A 12,307-nucleotide genomic window follows, 5' to 3' on the forward strand; every position below is an offset into this window, starting at 1 on the left:
CTAAATATCTTTTTAATAGCTTGCTTTACGTAAGGCACTTACTGCGATTTGCTAATTGTAGCCGGTGAGTTTGCGAGCACGGCATTTTTACATGGAACAACTTCTAAGGATCACACGGGTTTCGATATATGCGGCATGAAAGTATCGCTAAAAATGGCCTATTACACTGCTTACTTTCTAACCTAAAAAAGAAAAAAAAACACCGTTTTATTTATTGATGAAAGAAAGGTAACTGGAAGGCCCGTGTATTTCGTCAGACATTTTGGGAATATCTCGAAATGGTGTACTTGCGTTGCGAATTAACCGGCTGTGCCAATGTGTATGGTATAGTAATGAATTAAATAGTCAATTAGTGAGTTTTGTTTAATTAGTCGTTTATGCATTTCGATTTCTCGTCCAAGTAATGTTCGCCTCTTAGAGTATTTAAGCTCAATGACTAGAAGTATAGGCAATCCGCCGCAGGCGATCTTTAAAAATTCGGAATGGTCTAAAAAAGACTCACCCGGTGCCAATGGAGAAAGCGGTTTTTCTTATCTGTGGACAATATCGGAAATGAATAATGACAGTAATACGCTTACACAACCCCCCCCCCCTCCCTTTGGTCGAGAACAGTAAACAAAACTTCCGGCGTGATTGCTGTTTTGTCTAGGCGCATGGAAATAAGGCAATAAGTGTAAAACGCACGAGACGTAAGTGAGAAAGAGATATAACTTTATTATGTCCTTGATGGGGTTCAGGGGCGGCGGGGGTCGGGAGACTAACCCCCAGTCCCCCCCTTGTTCACACGGCGGCCAGTCCTTGCTTTCTGGCGGCGTCTTCGGTCATCCGGACGGCCCAGAGCTGCTGCTCCCGGTACAAGCTGAGCAGCAAAGTCTCCCACTGCTCGGCCGTAGTTTTGATGCGTGTGTTAGTGCGGTAGCTGTTGGTGGGCGAGGCTTTGGGGCATTGCCAGATAGTGTGATCGAGGTCCGCGTGGGCCTCGCACGCTTTGCAGAGTGGGGAGTATCATCATCATCATCATCATCATCATCATCAGCCTGATTACGCCCACTGCAGGGCAAAGGCCTCTCCCATACTCCTCCAACTACCCCGGTCATGTACTAATTGTGGCCATGTTGATCCTCCAAACTTCCTAATCTCATCTGCCCACCTAACTTTCTGTCGCCCCCTGCTACGCTTCCCTTCCCTCGGAATCCAGTCGGTAACCCTTAATGACCATCGGTTATCTTCCCTCCTCATTACATGTCCTGCCCATGCCCATTTCTTTTTCTTGATTTCAACTAAGATGTCATTAACGCGCGTTTGTTCCCTCACCCAATCTGCTCTTTTCTTATCCCTTAACGTAGGGGGGGAGTATGCATCGGGGTAAATGCGGTTGTAAAGCACGGAGTTCTGGAAAGTTCGCGTCTGAAGGAGTCGCCAAGTGGTGGATTGATATTTATTCAGTGCTTTGTGTGCTGGGTGGTAGCGTAACCGCTCTCTGCGGTAGTGCAGGAGAATTTCTCTGAACGTGACCATTCGGTCCCGCGCGTGAGCGCGATGAAGAGCAGAGGGCTGGTCGGGATCGGAAGACTCGGGCGAAGGATGATGCGCCCGGTGTGCGAGAGCTCGGGCGGCATCGTGGGCGCCTTCGTTTCCAGCCAGAACCGAGTGACCAGGGGCCCAGATGATCTGGACGCGGCGTTGCCTTGAAGGAGGAGTGCCAGAGAGTATCTTCTGCGCTTGGGGCGCTATTAGTCCTCTTGTGTAGTTGCGAATGGCCGTTTTTGAGTCGCTGATGATGCAGTAAGTGAAGCTCGTGATTACGCGCTCCCTCTCAGTTCTGTCACGAGTTCTTCGGAGAGGAACGACGCATGTGCAACTTTCAAGTAAACTGCAGACCATATGTGACAGTCAATGGTCGATGCAGAAAGGCAAAGCATATAGCGATCTACACGGCTTGAATCTTTGTTTACTTCATTGATATCAGGCCATTAGACATTCTGTCGAGTGTGTAATGCTCGCACTTGTGGTTTCACAGTTTCTTTGTAACGTTGTCTTGTGTGCCTCGCCTGTGAGAAACTCGCTGTTGCACACAAATTGCCTGCATAAGTTTATTACCAGTATACACATGCAGCATTTCCGTATCATGTTATGAGAAGTTTCCGACGCCGTATTCGAGCGCCCACAAGTATTTTTCTCTTATGTTAATAAAAGAGGGAGCGTGCATGTCTGCCAAACAAATTGAGATTATATGTAGTGGGACTGAATACACTCTATAGTTAAAGATACCGTCAAGAACACGCTTTTCGGACAGCCGCCTCATGGCACGTGCGTGAAGGCCGTGCAAAGCGGTAGCGGAAATGTTGGGAGCGTCGAGCGCTGTGCGCTCAGCGAATGCCTCTCCTGTCAAATCGTCGTGAAATGGAATGCCTGGTTTCCTCTCACATTTACATATTCTACATAGCAGTGTAGCTACTTGCTATTCGCCGCGTCGAGCTTCGAATCAACTTTTACAAAACTCAACCACGTGGTCGTTCTCGCATTTCTACACTAGCCGCAGCGCAACTGTCAAAACTATATATATATATATATATATATATATATATATATATATATATATATATATATATATATATATTTTTTGACCGCGTCTATTTCTGCCTCCGCGATGAACGCAAAGAATAACAGCCTTCCTTCTTCGCGCGATGATTCCGAAGTGTAGCAGTGTCGACCATCCTTGGCAAAATGTTGATCTACACATTTTCTGTCCGCGCCGGATGGCCGATGCAAGGCTTGCAATTTAGGGGAAACCGGGAAACGTCGCCCGCCGTTTCGTAAAACTTTCTTTCTTTCTTTCTTTCTTTCTTTCTTTCTTTATTTATTTCTTTCGCGTTTTTGAAATGTTATATCTCCAATGTTCCGGGGACTGGCGAGCATTAGGCATTTGTGTAGGACTGCTACACAGGGAAAAACACGCATGAGTGATCATGGGAATGTGAAAGGAAGATAAGAAACGCTCTGCCACACAAGGATGTAAAAAAAAAAAAAAAAAAATATCGCTTGGGCCAGAACGAAATTTCGTCTTATATTGCTCATTTACTATCGTTTGCCATTGTTTTCTTGATTTTTTATTTTATATCTCCGTTAAGTCCGTGAACTGCCACTGTCGAGACACGTTGAAAACGAGCACGATCTTGTTTCGAACGTGTGCGTCCGCCGTTTACCTACAGAGAGGGAGAGAGAGAGAGAGAGGAGGTTCTCGAGACGAGGGAGGTGAAAATTGCGGTAAAGTGCAGCGCAGTAACTGTCTCTCTGTAGAGGACACCTCAACCGCGCTGCACAATTAAGGGGAGGAGGAATGAAAGGAGGCCACCTACAGAAAGCCATGCACCGCTGTACATCAACCTCAATACTTCAGCTTGCGGAGATGAGAAGAAGGTGCAGGCGGGGAGGCGAGGGGGCGTGCACAGCGTCGGGAAAAGCGTGCGTGCCACCTTTGTCGAGAAAATTCAGAATTTCTTAATGCGCAGTCTTTTAAAGGGAGTCACGCTCAGCCTTAAGCGATCAAATCCAGGCTGCACGGCTAACGGGAGTGAAAGGAAGTAATCGGGTCATTTTTTTGTTTTGTTTATGCGTGCGCAGGAAACATAAAACCTGAGAAAAGATACAATAGAGAAAGCGGTAAAAGAGCAGATTTACATAACACTGCGCCAATGGTTTCAGTGCAATAGAAGAAGTCGACAAAACCTGCTGTTCATTGTTTGATGTGCCCTTTGCGTACTATTTGGGTAAAATGCAGATTGACAAAACAAAGGGATCTCGCATCTTTATGATACTGTAAATATGTCCCGTTGAAAGCATTTCGTAGGCACACTGCGCTTATAAGGTTACTTATCCATAACGCAACTGCTTTTCGCCGCAAATGCCGCGATAAACGCCCCGTCAAAAAAGACTGGGGCGAAAACTCCGCACTGCGGAATTGTCATACAATACACAGCATTCTTTTAAATCATTACGTATGAATGCTTTACTGCAGCCTTGAAATCAAAACTGCCGTATTTTAAGAGATAAGCAACTGCAAAGAATACCACGCACACTATGACGATCTCCCCAGTAAACTCATTTTGCTACTGATCTCGTGTTAGTTGAAAAAAAAGAAATGTTGCTGTATTGCTTCTTCTTCGCATAATGTTCCCGCCAACACGCTTGCCTTCGTGCCAACGCGTCCTATTCAAAAGCTTCTCCCGGCTGTTGCAGATGCAATTTCTCTGTTTACTTGCGCTATCCGCACGTTCCTGGTCCGCGAAAGCCACAGGGTTTCCTACAATTATTACTAAAGGAAACTATGACACTTCAATCGTTCAGCCAGCATAGGAATGATCGGTAGTCTAATCTTTGTGCTTGTAGATTCAGACGGTCTCGTACGTGGCTTTCTTTATTACGCTTTGTCTGCCTTCATTGCACTAAGCTTCATAACAATGCGCGCTTTCCTAAGTGCAGAGGACTCTGCGAACCGGCACAATCGCTATTATATGCAGCGATTTGGTCGAAGTACAGGCAAATAGAAAACGCGCCAAGTGTGTTAACGCGTTGGCTTGCCCGGGAGAAACTCATAAGGGCATGCTATGCCGCTTGCCCATGCATATTGCCGCAGAGAGCCCTCCACACGCCAGGTACGAGCACCCTTGTGAGGTAGCCTTCCAGGCAGCTGATCGCTAAAGCCCCTAGGCATTACTCATGGCATCGACATTAGAAGAGCAGCAGCAACGGCTCGCGGATGGCGAGACAGTGCGTGTCTCTCGCGCAATCGCACACGGCAGCGCCCGAGTCCCCCCGTCCGATGAGAAGTCACGGCGTGGCTCCTGGTCTTCGGGACGCGTGAAAGTGTGTTCGGTGTGGACACGCGGTTCACTGTTGAATAGGCGCCCGTTAACTCTGCCCGCAAATTGTGTGAAAGTGCTTTAGTCTTGAGTTTCCGGGCACAAGTTCACCCACAATAAACCAGTTTGTTTAGTGTGCTTCATCGAAGAGTGCCACATTTCTAGTGGAGATGCGGGGCATGATTGGAAGTGCCCAGTCCGTAAGAGAGCGGAGCCCCGACCCTCATCGATTAGAATCCAGAGAACTGACTCCAGTACACCGGCGCACAAGCCGCCGCCTCCGAGGAGACCTGTCCGAGTTAGGACCGCTTCCTGTTGCTGCAGCAGTGCAGGCAACCAGCGATGGCGCAACCATGACCAGCCCGGTGGCATCGTCCCAGCTCATCGTGTACTCACCACGCACGCCCGAGTCCTTCCAGAGCGATACGTTCGAAGATGTGGAAGACTGGTTAGAACACTTCGAGTGAGTCGCAGATTTCAACGGCTGGGACGAGGCGCGGAAGCTTCGCAACGTGTACTTCGCGTTGGAAGAGTCAGCGAGGACATGGTACGTGAATCATGAAGCGGCGCTACCTTCATGGGAAGAATTTCGGCGACAGTCACTTGCTACGTATGCCAGCACCGATGGGCGAGAGAAGGCAGAGCCCGCTCTCCAAGGCAGAAACCAGCCCACTAACGAGAGTGTCGGCATGTATATCGAGGACATGTCCCGCCACTTCATGGGGGCTTATCCAAACATGACCGAAGAGAAGAAATTACGCCATCTGATGGGTGGTGTTAAGCAGGAGCTGTTTGCAAAACTCGTTTGCAACCCACGACATAATGTTGCTGAGTTTCGCACCGAAGCGACGACCATAGAGAAGGCGCTGCAGCAGCGTGCCCATCACTATAATCGTGATGTCAACAGCGCACCAGCCCACCTTCTGTCAGCAGGCCGATGCAGTAACACCGAAGCGCTAAGAGAACTGGTGCGATCAATCGTAAAGGAGGAGCTTCGAAAGCTGCAGCTACCGGGAGCCACGTCGTGACTTCTCATTGGACGGGGGGACTCGGGTGCTGCCGTGTGCGCGTGCACGAGAGTGAGACACGCACTGTCTCGCCATGCGCGAGGCGTTGCTGGCGCTCTTCTAATGGCGATGCGATGAGTAATACCTAGGGGCTTTAGCGATGAGCCGCTTGAGTACTTCACGAGAGTGCTCGTGACTGGCATGTGGAGAGCTAGCTCTCTGCGGCAGTATTGCTGGGTGGGCGTCTTCTTTTGGGATGTACTTCTGAGGACCATCAAAAAAGATTTTCCGTTAGATCCACAGGGTATTAGACATTTATGTACAGAAAACGAAGATGGATTGCCGTTTGACCTTATACTAGTTGGCCTTCACTCTATATGGCGCGCCCGTATGGCGGGGTTTTATTGCGAACCGGACGCTTGGCCCCCACGAATGTATTTTCGATAATGCGCGTCCAGATTTGTAGAAGTTCAGAAAGCATGAGGATGTGTACCTGCGTGGTTGTCGAGGGTGGAACCCTTGACCACACTAAAATGATTCTAACACTAGCGCCACTAGACACTAGCGCCAGAGTTCTCTTTAGCAATTATTGTATGAAACTCTGTGGCGCAAGCTCTCGCCCGTGTTCTAACTGCGTATATACTCGCGGACAACTTTCTGCAGCTATGAAGGGAAAGCTACGGAGGCAAAGGGCGCACAAGTGATAGCGCTTCTGAAAAGAGTCCCGTGTTTCCATTCGCGTTACATTAAGCTGGGGAACAGAAAACATAAACACGTTATTAGCAGCAGTTGAATAAGGCAAAACACACCACCGAATGCAAAAATGTACTTATTTTGCGGCTTTTCCCTGCCTCGTCTAGGCAAACGCGGAACCGTCGCACGTGGAAGTTGCGTCGATTCAGCGTCTGTTCCGAGCAACCAAAACACTGTCAAACGCTAGCGGACTACTTTGCGCGGTAACACGTGCAGAAGCTCCGCCCCCGTAGCTTTCCATTCATAGCCACAGAAAGTTGTCCGCGAGTATAGATAAGGCCAAAATCGAAACGCGCTCGCGTGGCCGCGAGAAATTCATAAGGGTGTTCTATGCCACTTGTCGATGCCTGCTTCCGTGGCGTAACGGTTTCCATATAGGTATTCTATACTAAACACCGTGTGTTCGAATGCTACCGTCAGTCAATTTTAACGCGACAGCGTTAAGGAGTTCGTGTCGCAGAAAAGCCGGTGTCGTCGGCGTTGGCCGTGAGCGAAAAACGGCGGAAGGCAATTCATAAATAGAAACAGATTGCAAGATGGGCTGGGTGGGAATCGATCCAGGGTCTCCGGAGTGTCAGACGGAGACGTTCAGCCATGAGTTCGATGGTTCAAATCGGCACAAAATCACCTCTAGTGACAGCGGTGTTGCCTTAGAAACGTGCCGCAGAAAGTTATACTGCGGTGTATATCGGTAATTATGAGCATATAAATTAGAGAAGTCGCAGTTAAACGAGTAGAGAAGTATGTTTCTGCTACATTTCTTCTGCGCTTGGCGCACACGTAGAGCCATCTTGCGGCAAACACAGAAGACCCCCTCCTCGCGATGTACGGCACTGCCCCGACACGTGGCGTGCCACTCGCCCGCTTCTCCCCTTCGTCTCGTTTGAGCGCATTGGGGCCGTTAGGCGACCGGTGCAAGGATGCCCCAATACCCTTGCGTTTAAAAAGTTTTCTCGATCTCCGCCCTTCCAACTTCCAGCGTGCGTCACTCGAACCCTCGTGTTTAGGCGACGCGGCTCCTCTTTGCGCTCACAGTGCGATTCCTAGGTGCAGCGTCCGATGTGGGACGCCTCGGAAGTGATCGCTGCGCCGTAGCGCGTCTGGTGGGAAAGCTTCCCCTGCGATGCGTGCCGTGCTGCTGGCGAGGAGTCATGCGTCTGCGTGGTGCTCCTAAGTGAGATAGAGGACGATCCCATCGAGGCGTCAGCCCCATGATCGCGTCCGCCTTCATGGCGCGTCGCAGCCCGGCTGTCCGTGCCGATCACGACGTTTGGCTCGCGTAGATCGTTTCTCCCTCCGAGACACCGAGTTCTTTGGTTCGTTCCGCTTGCTCAGGCGCACGTTTCGTCTTTGTGTGACTCAAGAGCATGCCGAGCGAATGAGTGGGCGGTGCGAACGGGGTGCGATTACTCTATCGCGTTCCAGTCTTAAAGGCGAAGTTTAAGCGACCTCAAGTTTTTTAATTATATGTATTTATTATTTGAAAAATGAGACCATGAGAAGATTCTGCGGGCGGTTTGTGAGCAGTCAGTGAGGCGCTGTTGTGCCCTACAGGGCAATATTATGCAGTAGGACTAGCATTAGGGAGAATGCGGGCGGGTACTCAAGGTTTTTTGTGTCAGCAGGCATAAAATGAAGGCCCGCTCTATATTTCCATTTGATATCCAGATGACTTACTCAGAAATCCCAGCCTAAACACAAGTGTGTTCAGTGGAGGTATACCCATGAGGTGCTGTTATTTGCAGGCCATTAGGCACTGCAATCTGTCGAATATCACGTTGGAGCAATCAGGAAACGTTCGTCTACAACGCATGGCGAAAATGCTCACCATAGTTAAGTGAAATTCAAAGAAAACACAACTTGATTTTTGAGCATTCGTATAATACTCAGATTTCATTGAAAAAGAATTTAAAATTGTGAAAAAGCACTTACTGCCAATGTAATTAATAGATGGATGCATAATAATCATTCCACAAATATTTTTGATGAGTGCGTGCCTTGAATGGCCTTGTAAGGGCTTGACAATGTCGACGAATGTGCATTCACGTTGTTCCTTGGACGAAAACGCTTCCAACACTGCTTTCTGTTTTCTGTCCAGGTCACCAGTGTTGCTTTTAAACCGGAGCTCGACTTCGATGCAAAGCTGGAGAAAAGTAGGTACGGTGAAGCCAAACTAGTCATTAATATTAACCACAGGATTAAACATTCTTTTCATATACGTCACGCCATCAGCACCTAAACCAATACAACATCATTGTCAACTACTCCATAACAATTGATCACTGCACAAATCTTCATTCTTTACACAATTCAGTTGTAGCTATGCTATGTATATGCTATACATACCATGCATATGCATAGCTATACATAGCTATGCATATATACTATATGCTATGTAGTGAACATAGCATATGTTGTGGACCATGCGTGCGTAAAGCATCGCAGCTTATAAATGACGAGCAGCTGCTGTTGGGTCAATCAAAGCTCACAGAATTAGAAGCGCTGGAACTGATAAAATACGAGGGAAAGAAAAATGTCAACATCCAAGAACAACAAAGAAAGAAACGTGAGCGTGACAATATCCCAACGGCCATCAGAGGTGATTCTCAAAGCCTTAATCTTCAATCCGAACAGACCAATTGTCCAGAAGTAACCAGCGAAAAAAAGAACGAGATAATAAGCAATGCCTAAAATATCATAAACTTGTCGAGTAGCCCATTGTCCAGTGCCCAACAAAGCATCCTTTTGAAATGTCTAACTTTTTGTCCGGCGTCCGGAAGGATGAACGAGTTTCAGTTGTTCCAAGATATGGATGATTTCGCGAGAAATTTGAGCCTAAGGGAGCACTATGATCGAAAAACTGCAGAAGGCAGTCGTGATCAGCTACCTGAACTCTCCGATAAATCATGGGCACCTGGCAAGGCACCCGATAAATGCTTGGACATGACATTTGCGTGGTTCAAAAAGACACTATAAAAGAGTACGAGAGGCATCGTCCCCTCCGCAGTGACTTCTCAAGAGAGGAAGAGGAGGCGCTGCGAACTTTGCGTGAAGGTCAAACAATTGTCATAAAGTCAGCGGACAAAGGTTATGCAGTGGTGGTACTTGACCGGAGTGTTTACATAGCCGAAGGTTTCCGTCAACTAAGCAACTCTAACTGCAATGAATCCTACCAAGAAATTTCAAAGCGAAATGAAGGGTGTGCTCACCACTCTGCTCAAGGCAGGGAAGATAACCGATGCAACATCCAAAGCCTTGATACCAAGAAACTGTGGCCCCGGCCGTTTCTAGTTACTACCAAACATTAACAAAATAAGCAATCCCGGCCGGCCTGTCGTTTCCAGCAATGGAACAGTGACTGAGAAAATATGCAGCTTGATTGATATTCTCATTAAGAACATTCCATCTTCATTCCCCTCGTACATTACAGACACAAATCACTTCCTTCGGGAGGCATCAAACCTGGCAGTACCTATCTGGTCTCTATGGAGGTCACATCTTTGTACACCAACACACCTCACTCCGAGGGCACAGCTTCCACAGCTTCAGACTACGCTGTCTCCAGCCAACCTAGGCAATTAGAGAAAGACACAGTTGAGGCTGTTGTAAATTTAGTACTGAAATATAATCACTTTGAGTTCGAGAACAAGCATTATCCGCAAATCAGCGGAACAGCCATGGGAACGAAGATGGCGCCAAATTAGGCAAATATCTTTATGGAAGCGTTAGAAATCCCCTTCCTCCAAATTCGACCATAAAACTAATATTTTACAAGCGATTCCTGGATCACATTTTCTTTGTGTGGGCCGACAGTAAGCAAGGTCGCTTGCACTTCATTTACAATTTCAATTCTCTTTACCGGTTAATCTGCTTTACGCACTTCTCCCAAGATAGTATTCACTTCCTCGACGTCACTTTGTCTTTGAGTGGCGGTCGCATTCCCACGTCCTTATACAAAAAGCCGCCAGATGGTCAGAAATATCTGCATTTCTATAGTAGCCACCCCCATCACTGCAAAACAAGCATCCCCTACTTCCAGGCCCACAGATATAGAGCAATCTGTTCCGAATCTGCACAATTGGAGCGACACGCGGAGGAACTGAAATCCACTCTTATACGCCAAATATATCGTCCACAAGTAGTAGGCAATGCCATTGAACGCGCCTGCAGCTTAGATCGAGCACATATAATGGGAGAAAGGGTGATGAATACCAATACCCAATCAGATCCGAACTTGGTCCTCACACACACTACCGGTGCTCCACGGGTCAATGCCATTCTCAACCGCCGTTTTAACATCATGAAACAGAGCATCCGACTCGCTACTATGTTCAAGCGGCCGCCTCGGGTTGTATATAGAAGAAACAAAAATCTAAGGGATTTGTTAGTCAGGGCGAGGACACAGAAACCAAACACGCCCAAGGGTTGTCGATGGTGTGGGAAACATCCTTGCAAGGTATGTCGTCACATGACAACAACAGACACTACTGAGGCATCGAACTTGTCCTTTGTATATATACTTAATTAAAATCTTGACTTTGATTCCAGTAACCTCGAGTGCATAATTCGATGCGAGGTCTGTGAGCAGGAATATATCGGACAAACAGAGACCCCTTTTCGCCTGCGGTTCGCCAATCACCGCGCGCATGTGAAAAGTCTCCCGAATTTGCCCTTCTCCAGGCACGTTCGACTGCCACATCACTCCTTTGAACGCGCGAGCATAGTGCTCTTGCAGTGTGGTTTCCAACACACCCGGGCACGCGAGCAGGGAGAATCTTTTTTCATCCATAAATTTGGAACGTACGCTAAAGGAATTAATGCGAGTCCGGGGCGTCTGACGTGCCTCTGGGATATGCAGTGAGAGTGCATTGGGAGCACGAATACATGTTCTCTGCTGAAACATTGAGACGCTGGCCAATGTCTGGTGCTCACTCCGCGTGCGCCGAGAGGGAGCGAGTGGAAAGCTAATAAATCCAGCTTCCTCCGCCCTGCCACTCAAGTAGTCATTCTGAGTGACCTATTGTCCCTTCTGGGAATCCGCACGAGCTGACGTGGTGTCAGTTGTCCGTTAAACGTTCGAAAACTGCACCACACGGAGGCTCCTTAACTGAGCTCCCTAAAACTAAGCCCAGGGACGTGCTTGCTTTGCGAACCCCGCGTGTATATCCTTAGAAATTTTTTGCGCACCTCAGCTGGACCACAAAGTTGCCGGAACGGGCTGTGCTTTGTGTACTGTAACACTGCGTTACTTTGCACAAGTTGCTGCTCTTCTGTCTTCCTTCCGGGCCCCTTTTCTGTTGTTCTCCCCGCCGCTCTATTCATTTGCCCTCTCTCCTGCTACAACGGCGGAACGCGCACTGGTGCTGCGCAGCGACCGTTTTCTCCCTCCTTGCCTCGTCTCAACGGGAACCTAGCCGCCGCTACTCTCCGCCTCCTTCCACTCTCCGACTTACGTCTCCCTCCTCCTGTATTTCTTTCTTTTTCTTTCTTTAACTGACCTCCTTGCCCTACACACGTGGGACTCCGCCTTTCTCTTGCCCTGCATCGTTGCCAATAAGGCAGCTATAAATTTGCCAAAGCGCCGAGAGAAAGTCAATCACTGCCACAACTGTCCCTTTCGATTTGATGTATCTGAGAACGACCGGGCACCTGGTGTGCTGTCTTCACTATCAATGCCGCACTGCC

At 48.3% G+C, this 12,307-nt stretch overlaps 1 protein-coding gene across 3 annotated transcripts in view; it reads left to right on the top strand.

Moving 5' to 3' along the window:
* The window catches only part of LOC126541401 (gonadotropin-releasing hormone receptor-like), a 48,693-nt gene that overhangs the window by 13,876 nt on the left and 22,510 nt on the right, over positions 1-12,307 (top strand). Inside the window, exon 2 of one of the 3 annotated variants that reach the window (XM_055076613.2) lies at positions 8,721-8,779. The exons of 1 other annotated variant lie outside the window; for it this stretch is intronic. The gene's annotated coding sequence lies outside the window, so the exon portion shown is untranslated. The remainder of the gene's footprint in view (positions 1-8,720; positions 8,780-12,307) is intronic. One more of the 3 variants, XM_055076614.2, reaches the window with a different exon arrangement.

Source organism: Dermacentor andersoni, chromosome 2 (genome assembly GCF_023375885.2).
Source record: "Dermacentor andersoni chromosome 2, qqDerAnde1_hic_scaffold, whole genome shotgun sequence".
In the NCBI taxonomy this organism is placed as follows: domain Eukaryota; kingdom Metazoa; phylum Arthropoda; class Arachnida; order Ixodida; family Ixodidae; genus Dermacentor; species Dermacentor andersoni.